Source organism: Triturus cristatus, chromosome 10 (genome assembly GCF_964204655.1).
Source record: "Triturus cristatus chromosome 10, aTriCri1.1, whole genome shotgun sequence".
Lineage (NCBI taxonomy): Eukaryota > Metazoa > Chordata > Amphibia > Caudata > Salamandridae > Triturus > Triturus cristatus.
Window position 1 is genome coordinate 1,020,415,746 of NC_140593.1, and position 20,820 is coordinate 1,020,436,565.

The 20,820-nt window shown below is 39.5% G+C and overlaps 1 protein-coding gene across 1 annotated transcript in view; it reads right to left on the reverse strand.

Annotated features, from left to right (window-relative positions):
* EIF2AK1 (eukaryotic translation initiation factor 2 alpha kinase 1) overlaps positions 1 to 20,820 on the reverse strand; it is a 326,533-nt gene that overhangs the window by 239,936 nt on the left and 65,777 nt on the right. The window lies entirely within an intron of this gene.

Here is a 20,820-nt window from a genome sequence, read left to right on the forward strand (position 1 = left end):
CAAAACAAGGCTGAAAAGTCGTCCTTGCCTATATTTGGGCCACTGTCCATCCAGCGCTTTCCCTGTCGGAAGTGGTGTCTACTCTTTCTTTAACAGGATGACGGGGCTGTGAGAAACTAGAACATCACCAGCTTTCAATGTGAATTTTTATTTGTGAAAACAGAGGACGCTGTGAAGAGACAGGAATGTGAAAGTGATGTGTGCTAGAGATTAGGGGTAATTATGCAATCATGTGCCATCAAAGTGGTCTCAGTGGTGATTGCTGCATTGTCTATGGAAAAAGTCCAGGTTATGCTACTAAAGGCAAAGTATAGATTGCTCTGTGTAAAAAAGCATTTGCAATGCAATAGATCTCGCATTTGCGAAATTTTAAGCTATTGGCATTACAAATGACAATGCCTTTTATTTATCTGTTTTCAAAACCAACACATAGATAAAAGGTATGTCATTTTACAATGCCAGTAGCTCAAATACTCGCAAATGCGCGACCTATTGCATTGCAAATGCTTGTTTAAAAATTAGGGCTAAATCATCCACCACGTCGAGTAATAAGCTCACATGTACCTGAAGAAAATTGGGAAAAATTTGTGACAGATCATTTTAAACTCCCTGCAATATCTATAGAGCAATGTAATGAGAAAAGAATATGTTACCCACAACTGTCGGTCCTTTTTCAAGTTTCAGAGGATAAAATAAATAAAGTAATACAAAGACACAGAAATGATGAGGGCCCTGGGCCGAATAGTCTGCCACAAGCGCTTTTTAAATCAAATGTAGATTTCTGGACAAGAAAGTTATTCCAGGCATTCAATTAGGCACTACAGCAAGAGACTGTTTCTGACTCATGGAGGGGATGATAATTAACCCAATCTTTAAGGAAGGAAATAGGCAACAGACGGAAAATTATCGTCTGACTAACCTGCACGATGTTGAGGCCAAATATTTTGCCAATCTGCTTCTTAGTGAATTGCTGGAATGGTCAAATGATAACAATGTCGTCCCTCCTAACCAGACAGGATTTTGAAAATCACAAGGTACAGAAACAAACATACTGGTGGTATCACTAATAATGGATACATTGAAAAACAAGAACCAGCCACTATTTTTGTGCTATGTGGACTACAAGGCTGCTTTTGACTCCGTGAGTCGAAACCTCCTTTGGCAAAAGTTATCACTCTGGGGTATTTCGTCCCCTCTTTCAAAAGCAATACAGCTGCTATACACGGATACCTGAGTGATGGTAAGAATAGGAGATGAAACTAGGCTGTCAAAGAAATAGAGACACAGCAGGGCCTAAAACAGGGCTGTGTCCTTGCTTTGTACCTATTCAATTTATTCTTAGCGGACCTCCCGACTGATCTGAATAAAGTGAATTCCCATTCTCCAAAATTGGGCTCTATGCCCAGATCTAATCTTCTATATACAGATCATGTAATATTATTAAGCCAGACAAAAATTGGCTTGCAGTGACTTATTGAGCTATTTTTTTTATATATTCTGCAACAAATGGATTGACAGTTAATCTAAATAAAACAAAGATCATGGAAGTGAGTAGAAAAATAAAGAAAAATATTAATGGCTCTTAGGGAAAAAAACAACTGGAGCTGTAGACTCTACTGTGAAAGTATTGTCCTGGAATATAGCAGGCCTTGGGTCTAAACAGGGTAATATCGCTTGGGAACAGTTTCTTGGCACACATCACATTATTATTGCTTTACAGGAAACATGGGAATCTGAAAATTGTTTCGACTTAGATGGTTTTACTACGTTTTGTAAATATGCTGTCCCCTCAAACATGGGAAGAGCCAGAGGGGGTCTGCTTTTAATGTTTTCACTTAAGCTCTCTTACCAAGCAAAATTGATGGAGTGTCGCTCACCCAATGTGTTAGCAGTGGTACTGTCACGCAAGAATTTTCCCACTCTGTTAGTGGTCAATTTTTATAACTCCCACACTAGATCACATGAGACAGAACATCTCTCAGCTATGGAGGCTTTATTAGAAAGCTATGGGGAAGGAAGCCAAGCCTATCATGACACACTAATTCTTGGGGACTTTAACATCCATCACTGCAGTCTCAATTGTACTCCCACACTGGAGAAGGATGACGGGTATGATCTGTTTAATCACTTTGTGCACACACCATCAGGAATTTATTTCGAAAGTTTTCTTTCAGATCACAATCCGTTATGTTTACAGCAATCAGATGCTTTAGCCCTGGACCCCACCTATCTAGGCAGTAGTAGTTCTAGTGTGATTGACTTCATTATGATATCTGTATCACTAGCACCATTTGCCAACACCTTAAATGTCATGTGGAACTGTCTTAGTGATCATAATCCCTTAATACTGGACGCCTCCTTGTTGGCCGCATTTGAGGGGAGGGCCACAAATCAAATTGCCAACGATAATATCAGCACTAAACAACAAGCAAGGAGACTGAACTGGGAAAGGATTACACCTTGCAATCCAGGCAAGGAAGAAACATTTAAGGGAACAGGCCTGGGAAGCACTTAGTGAAGCCAGCGTTTTGGCCGACAGTACAAGATTTTGGTTGGTGGTTAACAGCCCTTATTTCTCAGACATCTAATTTTAGTAGCGATTGCACAATACCAGCTGAGCTCTGGGTTCAGCATTTCAGTAATATTTATAGCGATATAAATTTGGAATCTGCCGTGGGACAATCAGTTCCCGTCCCACTTAGTAATCCCCTCAATTTTAATATAGATGAGGTTCAAAAAGCTATAGTCTCAACCTCAGCAGGAAAAGCGCCTGGTCCAGATGGGGTACCCGCTGACCTCTATAAAGCTGATCCAAATGTTTGGGCCAAGATTTTAACCCATGTTTTTAACGCAGCGTGTATTAAGGGTCTTCCCTCATCATGGGCTAAGGCGGTTTTCGTCCCTATATTTAAAAAAGGAGCCGGGGAAGATACTGCCTGCTTTAGACCAATCCCACTTTTAGATTCCGTGGCATAAATACTGGGCAAAATAATTCTGTATCGTTTTTACAGGATACCTCGATCAGGCCAATATCATCTCTGATCTGCAGTATGGTTTTAAGCAGGGGAAAGGGACCCTGAACCAGTGCTTAAACCTGCATCTAGTTATTGGAAAGTACACCATTGCCATGAGAGGAGTCTTACAGCTGGCTTTCATGGACCTAACCTCAGCTTTTGACTATGTCAACAGGTCTAAGCTGTGGTTAGTGTTACGTGACCTAGGGATAGATGCGGAGTTAGTGTCCTTTCTGCATACTGCCCATGCAAACACCACAGCAGCAGTAAGGTAAAACACAGATGGTAGTTTGACAAATTCTTAGGAAGTAAAAAGGGGAGGTGCTGTTCACACTTTACATTAATAAATTGGGTGAAACCCTAACAGCCTGTTGTGAAGATATTCCCAGAGCTGGCTCTAAAATGATTCCTGCCCTTCTGTATGCAGATGATGCAGTTCTGCTGGCTAGAACTGCATTGGGTTTACAACATATTTTAAACTGTTTTATAAGTTTTATGGAGTCACTAGATGTAACTATGAACTATAAGAAATCACACAGTATGACCATACCTTCAGGAAAGGCGGCCAAGGCCAAATTTTATTGTAAAGGGGCCGAATTGACTAAGGTGCCAACGTTTCCCTATTTAGGGGTAGTTTTTGATGATAAAGGTTCTTGGAGTCCGCAACTTCTACTTAAAAAGAACACCTTAGCCAGAGCCGCGGGGGCTACCCTGAATTTTGCAAAAAGATTGGGGTCTATACCACTTCCTGCACTATTAAAGATCTACACCGCAAAATGCATCCCGATGGCTATGTATGGGAGCGACATTTGGGGTTACAGGGATGCGAAGGGGATCCAGGTAGTTGAGAATAATTACATGTGGAAACTCCTTGTGGTCCCCATCGCAACCCCTGTTTTTAACTTGCATGAAAAATTGGGAGCAGGATACATTTCAGACTAGATTGCGGTTGCCCCACTGTTGCGCTGGCTTAGAATTTGGGCGTGTCCAACACCAAATCTAAACCAGCTCATAATTGACGACTGCACTAGTTTGGATGGGGCCTTACGCATTCCCTGGCTGTACTACATAAAGGAGCAGACTAGATGGCTTGGCCGCCCTGATCTGTTCCTGAACCCAGGGGCACTGGGCAAGACTGCTATTAGAGAATTTAAAAAGCAGTTTTTGGACAAGCGGCAGATGTTTAGGGAGGAGGTGGAATTAGCAAAACCGTCTGTGAGAAGATTTGTTATATTGAGCATGGGGCCACAGATGCAGCCTTACCTAACTTATGTTAACAAAGCATATCACCGCTTTGTTCTGACAAGATTTAGTCTGAATCTGGTCCCTTGGCACTTGGCATTTCCCTTAGGCTATTCGAAACCTGATTCACTCAAACCCTGCCCTTGCGACAATTTTTCAGACCAGGACACATTACATTTCATGTTTTTCTGCACATTTTACGACTCTCAGCGCAGGCATCATATTTTACCACTGTTTAAAGACCGCCAGTTTGTCCTAGTGAGGCCGGCTCTGACCTATCTTCAAACGTTATCCTCTCCCACAGTTTGCCTGGGGGTTGCAAGCTTTTTAATAGCGGCTTATAGATACAGGAAAAGTTTGCTGGTGTTAGAGTCAGTATGTTCGGTTACTTAATGTGCACTTCATGAGATAGCTCTAATATACTCTGGTCATATATCTATTGCTTGTTTGTACCTTATATTGCTGATCTATTTGTAGACCTATACATGTATGATGAAATTGTTAATTGGGATGCTTTTTTATCCGTTTTGCATAGGTATTTTTAGAATATAATTTTTTAGTGTGTTCTAAGGTTTTATGCATTAATACCTTTCAATGAACTGTGCTTTTACGACTCTTAGCTGTCGCATAAAGTATATTTTGACTTGACTTGACATAACAACATACAAATATTTGGGAATACTTTTTGATCATCAGGCAACTTTTAAACAGCATAAAGCAGTCTTGAAGAGAAAAGCTATGTCCCTGACCCAGGCATTCCACATCCTACAAAGATCCTTCCAAGGTCCCAGTTATGCACCACTACTGGAAGTGGTTTCAGCTAGGCTCTTACCAACTGTTACATATGGTACTGAAGTGCTCCATGGCAGGGATGCAGCGCTCTTAAATCTGATCCCTTCCAAAGTATTCAGATCTGTCTTCCACTTACCCCATAAATCTTCCCCAGCTCAGATAAGACTGGAATCCAGGCTTACAAATCAAATAATAGCAAGGATGAGGACATTAGTAAAAACTTGGAAGAGAATAAGAACTGCCTCTGAAAATCACTTATGCAAAGCTTTGTCGCAGGAGTTGCAAAGGAATGAAAAAGCTCCAGCCCATATTTATCTAAATACAGCAATAAATGAATTAGGTATTCAAGCAATATGGGCAAATTCTCTACTGGGAACTGCTTTTAAAAAATGAATTAAGAAGATAACAAAGCAAGCATCTGCTATAAAGAACAAAGAGAAATTTGCTAGCAGAGCTCATGCCTAGTCAGTAATCAAAGATTACAAAATTCTCAAAACCAAACCATATTTAGAAGCTGGCTGGTCAAGAAAATTGAAAATCGAATTTATGCACTACTGTTTTGGCAAAACTCTAGGTGAAGAAAACAAATGGAATAAGACATCTGCAAGAACACTATGTAGACTGTGTAACAAAGGGGTTGAGAACATTGTCCACATTGTGTGTATGTCTAGGACTGATAAAAGAAAGAAGAACATTCCTGAAAACTTTTTTTAAGAAGAGGAGAATTCGTAACTGCAGGCAAGCGGTCATTGCATGTCTAACATCGCCAGACCCAATGATCATCAGTCGATATATAAAATGTTAAAGTATGGCTGGGAAAACCTTATTATCAAGTATAGCTGAGCATTCGTTGGCATGGGAAAATCGTATAAAATATTTGAAGTTTACCCCGCCATATTTTGACTCACTACAATCCCAAGTTTCATTTTTATACAGCATTGCAAATATCACTGCACTTTAAATATAGTATGGCACACATGCACTTTAGGGATACAAAATACCTACTGGTATTCGGTAGAGTTAGAAAAAGATCTTTCTTTTATATGGAATCAGCCCACATTTTACGATTAGAACATGCTTTTTTAAAAGTGTCGTTCTTACTTCCACCTTGTGTAAAATTTGATCAAATATGTCTGGTGTATAAAACTTTTGAAAAATATTTTTATGTAAATTGTACGCTATGGTTTTAAATGACTATGCATAAACACTACTACTACTGTTTCAACATCATGCAGCCCAAAAGAATGTGGCTAGCGTTTCAAAGGGATACTAAAAATGCACTGATCACAAGTTGGCTTATGCTTAGGGACCACAGGCAGAGAAGGAAAAAAATAATACTGGAGCTTATAAAGCGCGACAGCTACCCCAAACAGGGGTGTCACTAAAAAACAACCAGTTATAGTGTTCGTTTACAAGCAGTAATTTTATTCACCATTTGAATGCAAAAATAAAAACAACATTCTATCTTATCCTTCCAATAAAAGGTTTAGGTAAATTCACGGGCAAGGAGTGTATTGGTTAGTGCAGCAACCATTTTTGTGAAATCAGAGTAGGCTCCATAAGACTGTAATTGATGGCGGAATCTATCAAGACTTGGGAACAAACACTGGAAGGTGACGATTGTTGTTTTCGTTTTTGTCATACTAGGGGGAACTATTAAAGCCACATTTTGCCTCTAGATATGATGTCTGTTTTCTTTCAAGAGGAATTAACAGCACAGTCTAGTTTATCCTTCTGGCCAACAGTAGCCAGCGCTTAAAAATGCATGATTTTAAACCTTCTTGCGGCTTGGAATGTTGACCTATACATGCAGCTGTTTTGAGCTGACATCAAAGTACGACTGACGTGGGGCTCACTATACCTGCTTTCATCATACATCCAACATATTTTTCTTGTGGTTTAAACACAAGAAAAAAACTTATTTCACGTACAATGAAGTCATTTTTTGTAAGCAAAAGTATTTTATAGCAGAGAAAATAAATTTTCTATTTCCGTTTTTATATAGCTCAAGTCAAAGTAGACGGCAATAAATGCCCAGCGTGCTCAATGTGCACAGAGTACTGGAATGCGTGTTAGTACGAAAAAAGTGTCAATGTTATGCGAGTACAGATTATGAAACAAAAATACCAGAACTAGAACATACAACTGTACCCATATCCACCTTCGAACTAAAGAGGGACTACACAGCACTGTATAGTTTCTACGCAAACTAAATGACACACAAATGAAAAAACGCACTCGACTGTATCGTCGAGGTACTGTTTCAGAACTGTGCACTTTGTTGAAAAGACGTGTTCAGGGATAAAAATATTACCCTTTAGCAAAAAGCTCAAGTTATTTATTTTTTTTTTTTTTAAGCGGATAATATTCGTGGTTTATTAAAATAAAAAGTATAGCGGGCGTATAAATAGGCACGCCCTGCCTGAAGCCAGAGATACAGACACATGCCCTTATCATCACTTGAGTGAGGTACGCAATCTCCAAAGAACAGGACGCTTTGGGCGGCTCCTGTTAAGTTACCGACTCCTGCATACAAAGGCAGGCCATCTAGAAACAAGCACTGCCAAAGCCAACCATGCTGGTGCTTTTACTGCGGTTGTTGTCTCTTTACTGTGTGGCTTGTGGTCAAGTGACAAAAACATTTAAGTGGAGGTGAGCAGTGTGAAAAATCATAAAGTATCGGAATTAGAAATAAAAAAAGAAACATGAGGCAGGGATGATCACTTATGACATGGGAAGGAAGGCGAGGGCCAGTTGTATAATCAGCTCGTAAGCGCCATCCAATTTCAGATCCACTCCCTGTGAACACACAGAGGAGAGCGAAGAGAGCCAGCGCTATCAGAGGGACCAGGCAGTATCACAGACCTAGCAGGGCACAAGATATGTATGTATGTATGTATGTATATATATATATATATATATATATGTATATATATATATATATATATATATATATATATATATATATATATATATATATATATATATATATATATATATATATATATATATATATATATATATATATATATATATATATATATATATATATATATATATTACCTACTGGCAGTCGCCAGTAGGTAGTTATAGTTAGGACCCCTTTTCCATAGGAAATCCGCAACATTCTATTTTGAATAACTTTGGCGCCGGTCGACGAATCCTCGCGAATTTCTCAAAATAGGTGGGGCGCTACGCTCCGCTCCTACCCTGAAAGTCTCAAGAGGATTCGTCAAGCGGGGGCTGAGATAAAAGGGGGGTCCCAAAACGCGTTTTTCACATGCATTTTTCCATTGGACCTTTAGACAGGGCTACAGCCCGAACGGCTGAACAGAATTACTTGAAATTTGGCAGAGAGGTAGTCCTCAGGTCAAGGAAGTGCCTTTTGTAGGTTTGGTGTAAATCTGTTCAGTAGATTCTGAGAAAATAGCCTTTAAATCAATATATATATCTGAGCCAGCTTACGGTACGCTTACCGTAAGCTTACCGTACGCGTACGGTGGCGAGCGCGATTCTGATTGGCTCTTAGATCTTAGTAAACATTCTAATCGGCCGAAACCAGGAAGCGGCGGCCGCCATTTTCTCTCTCGCACTGAGAGTTAGGTTGTTATATAAAACCAATACACATGTAAAGGAGCTGTTTTGACAGCTCACACACACATAGCCATGATGAGGGAGTCCCCCAAGACCCCCCAAGGCCAAAAATGCCATTTTTATTTTTTCGCTAATTTCGCCGATTACGCTTACCGTACGCGTACGGTAAAAAATGTTTAAAAAAAACCACTATCCACACTCTCCCCACCCCCTGGGCTTTTGGTGTCCGCAGGCCACCAAATGTGCAGGGCTTATCAGTGTTATGAAAAACCACAATATTTTTAACAAAAATAATAAAAGAAAAAATTATCCACACTCTCTCCACCCCGTGTGCAAATGGTGCCCGAAGGGCACCATTTGTGCATGGCTTATAAGCACCGTAAGCACAGTAAGCACCGCGTGCTTACTGTGCGCGCACGGTGCGCGAAGCGCACCGTGCGCGCACGGAACGAACTGCGTTAAGTGGGCGCGCACGCCACGAATGGCGTAAAGTAACTTAGCATTTAAAAAACCGTACAAATTCACTGAAAAAACCATAGGTTTCACACACGTTATAGTTAGGAATTAGCATTTAAAAAACCTTGCAAATTCACTGAAAAAACCATAGGTTTCACACATGTTATAGTTAGCGGAAATTTTACTGATAAAAAACCAGTGAAATTCCCCCGTTATAGTTAGTGCAGGCAACTATAACTCACGCGACCGCAATCTTCTGCTGATGACATATGTGTCTTTATGAAAAAAAAATATTTGTAATATATGTATAGCTAAAAATGTATGGAAGAAGACATGGGCAAATAAGTGTCTAAATACAGTATTAGCATCAGCAGAGGATTGCGGTCGCGTGAGTTATAGTTGCCTGCACTAACTATAACGGGGGAATTTCACTGTTTTTTTATCAGTAAAATTTCCGCTAACTATAACATGTGTGAAACCTATGGTTTTTTCAGTGAATATATATATATATATATATATATATATATATATATATATATATATATATATATATATATATATATATATATATATATATATATATATATACATATACATATACATATATACATACACACACACATATACATATATACAGGACACACACTTTTTATCTATTTTTTGCACATGCTGTCTTGCACATATTTATTCCCGCTTGATTGCACATATTTATTACCCGCCAGTTTGCACAATAGCAGATAATTGTACAAGCAGCACATGCACTTTATGCTAATTAGGAGGCAGTATCAAGACCACCACATTTATTTAAGAAAACACAGTTGAGAGTCTTTGAGCCATGTGAGTCTCACCAACATGACTCTTGTTCTGATATGGATCTACTACTGCCAATACCAGGGAGTTACGGGTATTTTACCGTAACAAGCCCAAAACGCAGAACAGCACATATACCCTGCGAGATCCCTTCTCCACATCTCCCTGTAGCGTGTTCCTATTATTTGAAACTATATTTGGCCTCAAACATTCTCGGATACTATACAAAGCTATGAACTTTTAAACTTTGTTTGGTGCCATTTTGGTGTGATTCATAGTCCACAATGTAACAGCTGTTCTTTATGAAATCAAATATTTATTTTGCACTTTGCACTTACCTAACACTATTGCACTGATTGTTGACCGCATGGCTCAACAGTACGACCTTATTTTTACCAACAGTGACAATGTATTAAGTTTATGTACTTTACTATGTGACAGGACTGTTGGTTGAAATTACGACAACCAGCCCGCACAGCATTATATGATGTACTTTACGGTTATTCGGTTATTGCCATGTACAAGTTTAATTGGCCTCAATATTTTATATTTGTATGGATAATTTTATCTTTACATGTTTATACACATTGAATCATTGAAGGCTATACATAACATGCTGTGTTAGGTACTTAACATTGCGAGTATTTTCTCCTGTTTCATTGTACTGCCGGTCACCTGGCCATTGGATTTCCGTTGCACTGCCACTTTAAAAGCACTAAAAAAATGTCTTGCTATGTCGAGTGAACAAGGCTAGTGTGAGCTGAAACGCGTCTTGACATCAGGAAATAAAAATAATTGAGCACGAATTTGTGTTCGTGTCTGCCATTCTTGATTCCGGAGAGTTGGATTCAGGCTGGAACTACGTAATACAATATATATATATATATATATATATATATATATATATTACCTACTGGCGATAGCCAGTAGGTAGTTATAGTTAGGACCACGTTTCCATAGGAAAACCTCAACATTCTATTTTGAATAACTTTGGCGCCGGTCGACGAATCCTCGCGAATTTCTCAAAATAGGTGGGGCGCTACGCTCCGCTCCTACCCTGAAAGTCTCGGGGGGATTCGTCAAGCGGGGGCTGAGATAAAAGGGGGGTCCCAAAACGCGTTTTTCCCATGCATTTTTCCATAGGACCTTTAGAACGAGCTACAGCCCGAATGGCTGAACAGAATTACTCAAAATTTGGCAGAGAGGTAGTCCCTAGGTCAAGGAAGTGCCTTTTGTAGGTTTGGTGTAAATCTGTTCAGTAGATTCTGAGAAAATAGCCTTTAAATCAATATATATATCTGAGCCAGCTTACGGTACGCTTACCGTACGCTTACGGTAAGCGTACGGTGGCGTGCGCGAGCGCGATTCTGATTGGCTCTTAGATCTTAGTAAACATTCGAATCGGCCGAAACCAGGAAGCGGCGGCCGCCATTTTGTCTCTCGCACTGAGAGAGATTTTTAAAATCGGAAGCCCAAAAACATGTAAAGGGGCTGTTTTGACAACTCCCTCCCACATAGTCATGTGGAGGGAGTCCCCAAACATCCCCCAAGTGCAAAAACGGTTTTATTTTTTTTTCGGCAATTTCACGGGGTACGCTTACCGTACGCTTACGGTAAGCGTACGGTAAAAAAATAAAAATAAAAAAAACACTATCCACACTTACCCCACCCCCTGTGCTTTTGGTGGCCGAAGGCCACCAAATGTGCTGGGCTTATTACAATGGAAAAAAACACTATCCACACTTACCCCACCCCCTGTGCTTTTGGTGGCCGTAGGCCACCAAATGTACAGGGCTTATTATAAGGGAAAAAAACTTAGCATTTAAAAAACCGTACTAATTCACTGAAAAAACCATAGGTTTCACACACGTTATAGTTAGGAATTAGCATTTAAAAAACCTTGCAAATTCACTGAAAAAACCATAGGTTTCACACATGTTATAGTTAGTGGAAATTTTACTGATAAAAAACCAATGAAATTGCCCCGTTATAGTTAGCGCAGGCAACTATAACTCACGCGACCGCAATCCTCTGCTGATGACATATGTGTCTTTATGAAAAAAAAATATTTGTAATATATGTATAGCTAAAAATGTATGGAAGAAGACATGGGCAAATAAGTGTCTAAATACAGTATTAGCATCAGCAGAGGATTGCGGTCGCGTGAGTTATAGTTGCCTGCGCTAACTATAACGGGGCAATTTCATTGGTTTTTTATCAGTAAAATTTCCACTAACTATAACATGTGTGAAACCTATGGTTTTTTCAGTGAATATATATATATATATATATATATTATATATATTCACTGAAAAAACCATAGGTTTCACACACGTTATAGTTAGGAATTAGCATTTAAAAAACCTTGCAAATTCACTTAAAAAACCATAGGTTTCACACATGTTATAGTTAGCTGTACATTTCACTCGTAAAAAAACAATGAAATTCCACGTTATAGTTAGATCAGGTAACTATAACTTGCGCGCCCACAATAAACTGCTGATGACGTCACATATTACATCACTCATGACATGGTCAGTAACATCACTCATCACATCAATGATGACATCTGAAATGACACATTGTGGATTGCGGTCGCGCAAGTTATAGTTACCTGATCTAACTATAACGTGAAATTTCATTGGTTTTTTACGAGTGAAATGTACAGCTAACTATAACATGTGTGAAACCTATGGTTTTTTAAGTGAATTTGCAAGGTTTTTTAAATGCTAATTCCTAACTATAACGTGTGTGAAACCTATGGTTTTTTCAGTGAATTTGTACGGTTTTTTAAATGCTAAGTTATGTATTTATTTTTTATTTTTTTTTCTGATTTTTCACCGTGCGCACACCCTGCGCACGGAGCGCGCTTACAGATATATATATATTGATTTAAAAGCTATTTTCTCAGGACCTACTGAACAGATTTACACCAGACCTGCAAAAGGCACATCTCTGACCTGAGGACTACCTCTCTGCCAAATTTCAAGTAATTCTGTTCAGCCGTTCGGGCTGTAGCTCGGACTAAAGGTCCTATGGGAAAATGTATGGGGAAAACGCGTTTTGGGACCCCCCTTTTTTCTCAGCCCCCGCTTGACGAATCCCCCCGAGACTTTCGGGGTAGGAGCGGAGCGGAGCGCCCCACCTATTTTGAAAATTTTGCGAGGATTCGTCAACCGGCGCCAAAGTTATTCCAAATAGAATGTTGCGGATTTCCTATGGAAACACGGTCCTAACTATAACTATCTACTGGCGACCGCCAGTAGATAATATATATATATATATATATATATATATATATATACACACACACACATATACATATATTTAGGAGGAGTAATTTGGATATGAAATGATTACTCAGTAAGTGATGTTACTGACACCACATCCTGCTACATAAAGAGAGATTTACCTATTTTACATCCAGAGAAGACATACTGTCCTTATAAGACTGTAAATATATGTATACAATGTTTGGATTCCTTTCTAAACTCAATATACACATACATAAATTGTCATCTGAAAGCCAGGCTGTGAATATTTTAGACAGTCATCAAAATGACATTTAAATCATAATCCACTAATTTCCAAGGATATAACCATTTGCTTGGATGAAATAATGGACAAGTGTAGATGTGTGATGCACCAATAAAAACGAGGAAGCTGTTGCTAAAGCTGCTCACTCCTATCGTTGTCAAGTATATCTAGAGCTAATGAAGTTGGGGACACAGATTCTATAAGACAATAAAGCAGTGCCTAGGTCGTGCTGTGGTTACCAGCAGCACTACTGTCTGGGTACCAGTTGTCCCGCAGGTCGGTTGCATGGGCAGTCCCGATCCTAAGTAAGGACATGTCTTTGGCGGGACTGCCCGTCTTTTTCCCCCCCCCCCCAGGCTCCATACGGATCAAGGGGAGAAGGCGGAGATATTCGCACCACAACCCTCGTTGGTTTACTTTTGGATGGTGGAGGTGGGGGAGATTAATGTGTATGAGTTCATAATGCACAGACGGCTTACTACACAATACAGTAGGTTCTGTATTGTACAAGATATTCATACACTCTACATGAAACATACACTGCACAGTGGCTGGATACAGTTACACGGCCTACACTGTACAGGAGCTAAACAGAAGGATGATCATGCTGTGGCGTATCCTATAAAGAGGGCTCTGTACAGTGCAGTTATTCATTTTACAGTACCCATGCACTGGAGAATCATTCATAGTATACAGGGGTTTATATTTGATAGGAGTTTGATAGAACATGGAGACTCAACCTGCACTTGGACTCCAACGCATCCTCATAGCTTCCTGTGCCCCTTACCGAAACCCCACTGTGCAGGACCTCTGTTATTGCTCGTCTATACTTCATACAACCTCTTCTCACCCATAAACCATACCCCAATATTCTTCAGCCCCCAGCAGTATGGCCCTTGCCGGTTTGAGGGTGGGGGGGAAGCACTAGGCAAATCAAGCAGTCAAACAAGAAATTAGCTGTCCCCACCAATTAACAGGGTGCAGTAAATCAAGGGATGGGGGCGAGATGAGGTCATGGTTGCCCCTAATATTATTATAAACACAGCAAAGTCTGAAATGAGAGCATACCAAATACTCAGCACAAGCCTGGAACAGGAATCTAGGAGGGTGAGACTAAGACCGGGGTCTTTCACTTTTTCCGTAATAAGAGCAACTTATGTTCAATGAAACTCATCACGAGCTACTAATATTCTTGAAGTTACAAGTAGATACCTACGATCAACCAATGAGATTGATTACCACCAGAAGAATCAGGAAAGTGAACAGGGGAGGAAGGAGTTTCATTAACAGCACAGCTAGGCTGTGGAACTCTCTCCCAATGCATTTTAGGACCATACCCACCTTCTCGCTTTTAGAAAGGAACTTAAGACCTGGCTGTTTAGGAATCAGTAATACTCCAGTTTAGTAGCTCATGTCTCTGCAAGCGCCAAGACACCCATGGGTATACGCGCGCTATCAAAGTCTCTATAACATAACGTACTATTAACCACACCAGACCAGCTTATGTTAGTGCCGGCCTTATGCAAGATTACTGCCGGTAAGCACTTCAGTGAATCAGACATGGCTGCCAGCAGTAATGTAAACAAGCATTAGCTAAGCCAATATGCCCGGAACTGACCTCCAGAATTTTGGCAATTCTTGTTTTCTCACGGTTTTTACAAAACGTTATTGTTTGGGAAAAAGCCGGCACACATCAATGTAAAAAAAAAAAAAAAAAAAAAAATTCTACAGGCAAGAAAGTTTTTGGGAGAAGGAAGAGAAAGAATGAAAGGGGAAGAAAGAAAGGAACCAAAAGAAAGAAAAGGAAGAAAGGAAAAAGAAAAGGACAAGGAGAATAAAAGTAAAAGAATCAAAGGAAAGAGAAGGCATGAATGAAAGAAGGCAAGAGAAAGAAGAAAGGAAGGAAGGAAAGAAAGAAAGAGAAAAGGAAAGAAATAAAACAGAAAGCAAGATGCATTGTTTGTAAATAGAGTTAACAAATTGCTTCTTCTTTCCTACAATACAATTTCTTTAAACCAGGGACGAGTTAACAGCCTTACTGGTAATCTTCACTACTCTTAGCCTTACTTGTACTAATACCAATCAATTATACGGTGACAAACACCTTTTGTGAGACTGGAAAAATAGCACAGGGGTAATGCTAATAAGTCCCATCTGTACCACACACATTTGGTATAACAAGGGGCTGACTTTCCAGCATCCTCTTAGAAATACCAAGCATAACCATCAAAGACCAGCTACTGGGTGGAGGCATGGTTTCATGATGGATACAAGTACGATTATGAGTAATGAATATTGGTGGTAGGTAAGCTGACCCATACCTCTACGTTCCTTGTTCTCATAGCAGTCATTGGTTATGAAGAATAGAGAAGCTTTTCCTCTTGGATTTCAACACAATAATATTTAGGCCACTTGATGCAAAACCGTGCACTTTATTATTGATTATAAGACATATGTATGCTTAAGACCTCACACCAAAGGTCTTTATAACTGAATCGCATTCGCTCAATTTGTAATGTCCAACACAAGTATTCCCAGAGAACCATGATCCTGTTCTATAATTCTCTGTGATTGAAAATTCTTGTACCACCCCCAAGAGGCTGTAAACCCTCTTGTAGGTCTTCCCCTACAGTAAAATGTGATGTTTGTCCTATGCTTGAGGAACCAAAAGTTACCAACAAATGATCTATTAAACAAACACTTGTAGGTATTTTTAGCTAGATCTACACCGTTAACTTGATATCGAACATACACCACATTTGATCGTCCTCCGTTGATGGCTGTGAAAAAAAACCACAGGTAAGAAAATCTTCTGACTTCCATTATTAAACAGAAGGCACTTAAGAATAAATGAATGATCATTTTTTAGCTGACTATCATCATCAAGGATGGACAAAAAAGGTGGTCTAAACAAATGTCCATCCTTCTCCATGGTAACATTCACTGTTAAAAATGTTAAATCAATCAACTCCAATGGCTCAGCAGGATGTAACTAAAGCTTTACAAACTTGCAGGAATTCATATCCAGAAGCCAATTTATGGGCAATAGGTTGTGACAATTTACAACATCATGACAACCTATTTATCATTCATTTTCTGTCCTTCAGATTCTCCCATGGAAGCCTAAATGCCCCTGAACATTGTGGATCATTGAGCTCTCAGTGTTACTGGCGGCCTTTAATGGAAAAAATCCCATAAAAACCAAGACAGAAAACATGTGACATTGTAATCGGAATAATGTTTTCTCCATACACCAATTTTCAAGAACACCAATGTCACAAAAAGGATTTTATAGTGGCTGGTCTTCTAGATTTCTGAACTGCCTCTGCTGCATGGCTTTTCTCTCGGTAAGCCTCTCCTTTCAATTACCAAATTAAACAATCACATGGTTTCTAAGGACCTACCGGAGGACGTAGAGGGGAGGCTATTGATAATCTTTGCAGTAGTGGAAACCAAGGCATTTTCGTCCAGAACTGACCTACAAGAATCATCATCTGGTTGCGTCCTTTGAACCTTGTTATCAAATTCCTTACACCTGGGATTAGAAGGAATGCATAGATTAACCCCTGAAGTCATTCTTTTGTCATTGCATCCATTTGCAGGTTCCTTGAATGCAATTAAATGAACAAAATCTTCGGACCTCAGGACTGCACTGATCTGCAAACAAATCTAAAATAAAACAGTATCAAACCTGTGACATATTTCCTGAAAACACCCTTTAGTGACAAGTATTGGGAGAACAGAAAAACTCAGCTCAGTGAGTCTGCCAGAGCATGGTCCTTCCCGTAGGCTGCAGTCAGAGAAAGTAAACAATTCTCTGGTAGGTCCCTGATCTGAAATGCCAGAAATCTTAATTTCACAGATATCATTTACCTCCAACGGTATGCTTAAGCTACTGGTGCCTTCCTATGTACTCAAGACGCGACTACTTTTAATCTGGGGAAGAAAAAACTGTATTGCATTGGGAATTGCTATTAGCTCCCTCTATTTTGAGGATTGACAACAGTTTTTTGTAAACATTTTTTACCATTTTGCCAGAGTTATCATCTTGTTTAACCCAGCACCTCACCCCACTAAACTGGCATCTATTGTGATGACTCAAGGTTACCAAATGGAGAGAAAACCTCTTCTTCTTTAAGAGTGGATAGAACAACCACCTTAATATCTTTTTGTATATCCTCTGCTACGAAAATCAATTTGTTGAAGTCCCAGGATACCAGGTCCAGTACCTCTGCATATAAAATCACAACAGCTTATAAATGAAGGTGTATCCAGGGTACTGCAAATATACATGCTGCAATATGGCCCAGGGTCTTCAACCAAAACCTATATAGAGCTATTTTGAAAGCACAAAGGTTCTTAATCAACAAGTGTATCTTTTCTACTTCTACCTAGGAAAGAAACACTTTGTTAACATCTGTCCTGAACTGGGCTCATGTAAATGTCAGGTCTTTTAAACGATGTTAGTTGACATTTCTTTAAATACAAAAGGATCCCATGTTTCATTGGGCATTAGTTCATGAACTCCAAACCATTCTACCTCCTGTATTGTTGGAGCATGAAATAGCCTATAGGCAAGGGATGGGTAAAGAGCAAGACCCTGTAGGTGTAACCAAGCCACTATTGGTGCTACCAGTTTTGAGAACACTCTTGTGCCGTTTTTAATCTAAATGACAGCACTTCAAATTGCTAGTACTGCTCCCTGAAGAAAAATCTCAGATATCTTTGATGCTTCTTGGGTAGAAGATAATGAAATAAGAATCTTGCAGATCTATCGTGATCATGTAATCTCCTGTCTGTATTAAAGGAATTTTGGAACAATTGACTAGTTTCGGATCATCAAGGCTTTCAAGTAAATTCCCTGGCCCACTTTCTCCCCTGGTCACCTCAGCCATTTTGTTTGTCTGATTCTGGAGGGAGTGCTTTGAAATCTATTGTGCAACTTCCCTTCAACACTTGCGGGGACCAAGAATTGAACATGAATTGTTATCATGCTTATAAAATATGCTGGATACCTCGCCCAACGGGTAATTTTTCCCTCTCCGCATTGTCAGAACACAGTTTCCCAGAAATTCTGGTCTCTGCTTCCGAAAGCTTCTACAAGTGTAGGTCTCGGCTTTCGATTGCTTTAATTTTGATGAAAAGGACTGCGGTCGTCATGATGGCTATTGAAAAGAAATTTGGTAAAAGCTGGATGACTGTTGTTGCTACAAAAAAGAAGACTCCTTCTATTTCTTAAAAGAAATTGAGCTTTTCTTCTAGCTCCATCTCAAAAAGTCTATTTCTTAAGAATGGCATTTCCAAAACTTTGGATTTTTGTGCTAAGGCTATGTGCCGTTCTTTCAACAGCAAGTTTCTTCTGGCTGCAATTGTAGCCCCTCTGCCCTGTGCTATTGCTCTAACATCTAATGCAACTCAACTTGTTTTCCCATTATTTCAAACGATGAAGAACACACCGCACCAATTTCAACTTGAAATAGTTCTTTAAAGTCATAGACCAACGACTGAGCTGCATATGCACTATACATTCCAGCCTTCACAGCAAGGTTCATTCCAGGATGTGCCTTTTTAAGTGAGGAATCCTTTAAGATGGATCTGTTACTAATGTTCTGCCAGCCAAACGCCCTACCATAGAGCCCACCTGCATCATACCAGGGAGGTCCTCTTCAATCTTTTCCAATGGATAGCGTTTTGCAATAGACCTAGGCATTACTTTTTTCTGGGTTCTTGCATCCCCTCTAAACCACATCTTCAACATGCTTGCGAATATGCAGATAGTATTGACCATTTTAATGGAATTATCTTAGCAGAGTTTCTGATGATATTCTGAATTCTTCTTGAACCACAAACCCCATGAAAGTCTGATATGGGAAGAGTATCTCTGACAAAAGCTTCCTCCCAATAAATGGCTCTCTTATCCTTTTCCAATGAATCACCCTCCTCCCCACTATCATCCCATACTTTATATTCTTTTTTGGGCTATATCAAGATTTATTCAATTTTTTTCATAACAATTCTCTTGATTCTAGCTCCATCACTAATGGCACTCTTTCTCCTTCTTTCCTGCATGAGAAGAGCTACTTGAAGGGGAGGAGGAATTCAAATAATGCCTCTTAGATCTGGGCTTGCCCAGATTAGCACAGACTTTAAGAATGTAGTCAGACAAGTAGTGAATAACAAAACACAAATAGCAGTTCAAGTGTAAAATCGCTCATCAGATCCTAGTGAGCCCTTCATGAAGCCAAAAATCTCCCGTTTACTAGGATACAGCTGAAAATAAATTGTGCAGAAGTTTCTTATTTTAATGCACATGCGTGGAAGTGTTCACTTGGTCTTGCCGGAGACCAAGACAATACTTCCCTGCTTGTCTGACTCATGCGGTGTCTTATGCCCTTAAACAATACTCTTGGAAATGAAGCCATAAGTAACTTGTTATATTTAGAACATGCCAAATAACAGCTGAGGCTAGCAGGACCGGTTATATTTGATAACTCGCATATAAATGTGATTTTCTATGCTGTTTTGTTCTATCACACAATATACAGATAAGTAGCGCATGTTCCTCAAAATTCTAAAATTGGGACATAAATATGGCTTGAAATGCTATTGCCATTTTCATTAATTAACTTAAAGGTAAAAATCATAGGTAGAATTTTATTTGAAAGTTTCGAAGTTTGCGCTCATGAAAATGACATCATATTTGCAGTTGGTGTTTCGTGCTGCTCTTGGGACAGTTGATTTTGTTTTAGCAAGGTTCAATTCAGTTATACAGTACAGAGTAACCATTACATAAGTACTAGATAAAGATTTGATCAAACGTAATCCAAATGAATGCAGTAAATGATATAAAGCAACACACATGGGGTATTTTTTTCAGTGAAAGAATCACTAATTTTTATCTAGAAACAGTTCATAAAAAGGAGTACACAAAACAAATGGATGTATAATGTAACATGAAGGGAAAGGCAGCTCAATGTTATCCACAAATCATGACATTACAAAAAAATCCAATCCAATAATTTTAACAGAGATCTGTCTCGTTTATAGAGAACAATCAGCTGTGCAGTTGTACTGTGGAAATGGAAAATATAGTCGACGTTTCGGTCTGTTGAGGCGTCAGTCGGTCAGACCATCTTCTCGAGCTCCAATCGACGGATGGTACTCTGACCTTTCCTCGGTTCTGTGAGACCAAAATCATTGCATTGAGTGAAAAATCTATCAACGAAGGACCATCTGGCCTTCTGAATCATACAAATACCAGAATAGTCAACATTCTGAAGCCCACCGTTGTCCTGCCACGGGCCTCGCATGGTATACACCCATCCAAATAAAAACGGATGAAGCACAATCTATCCCTAACGAGGAAGTGATTACT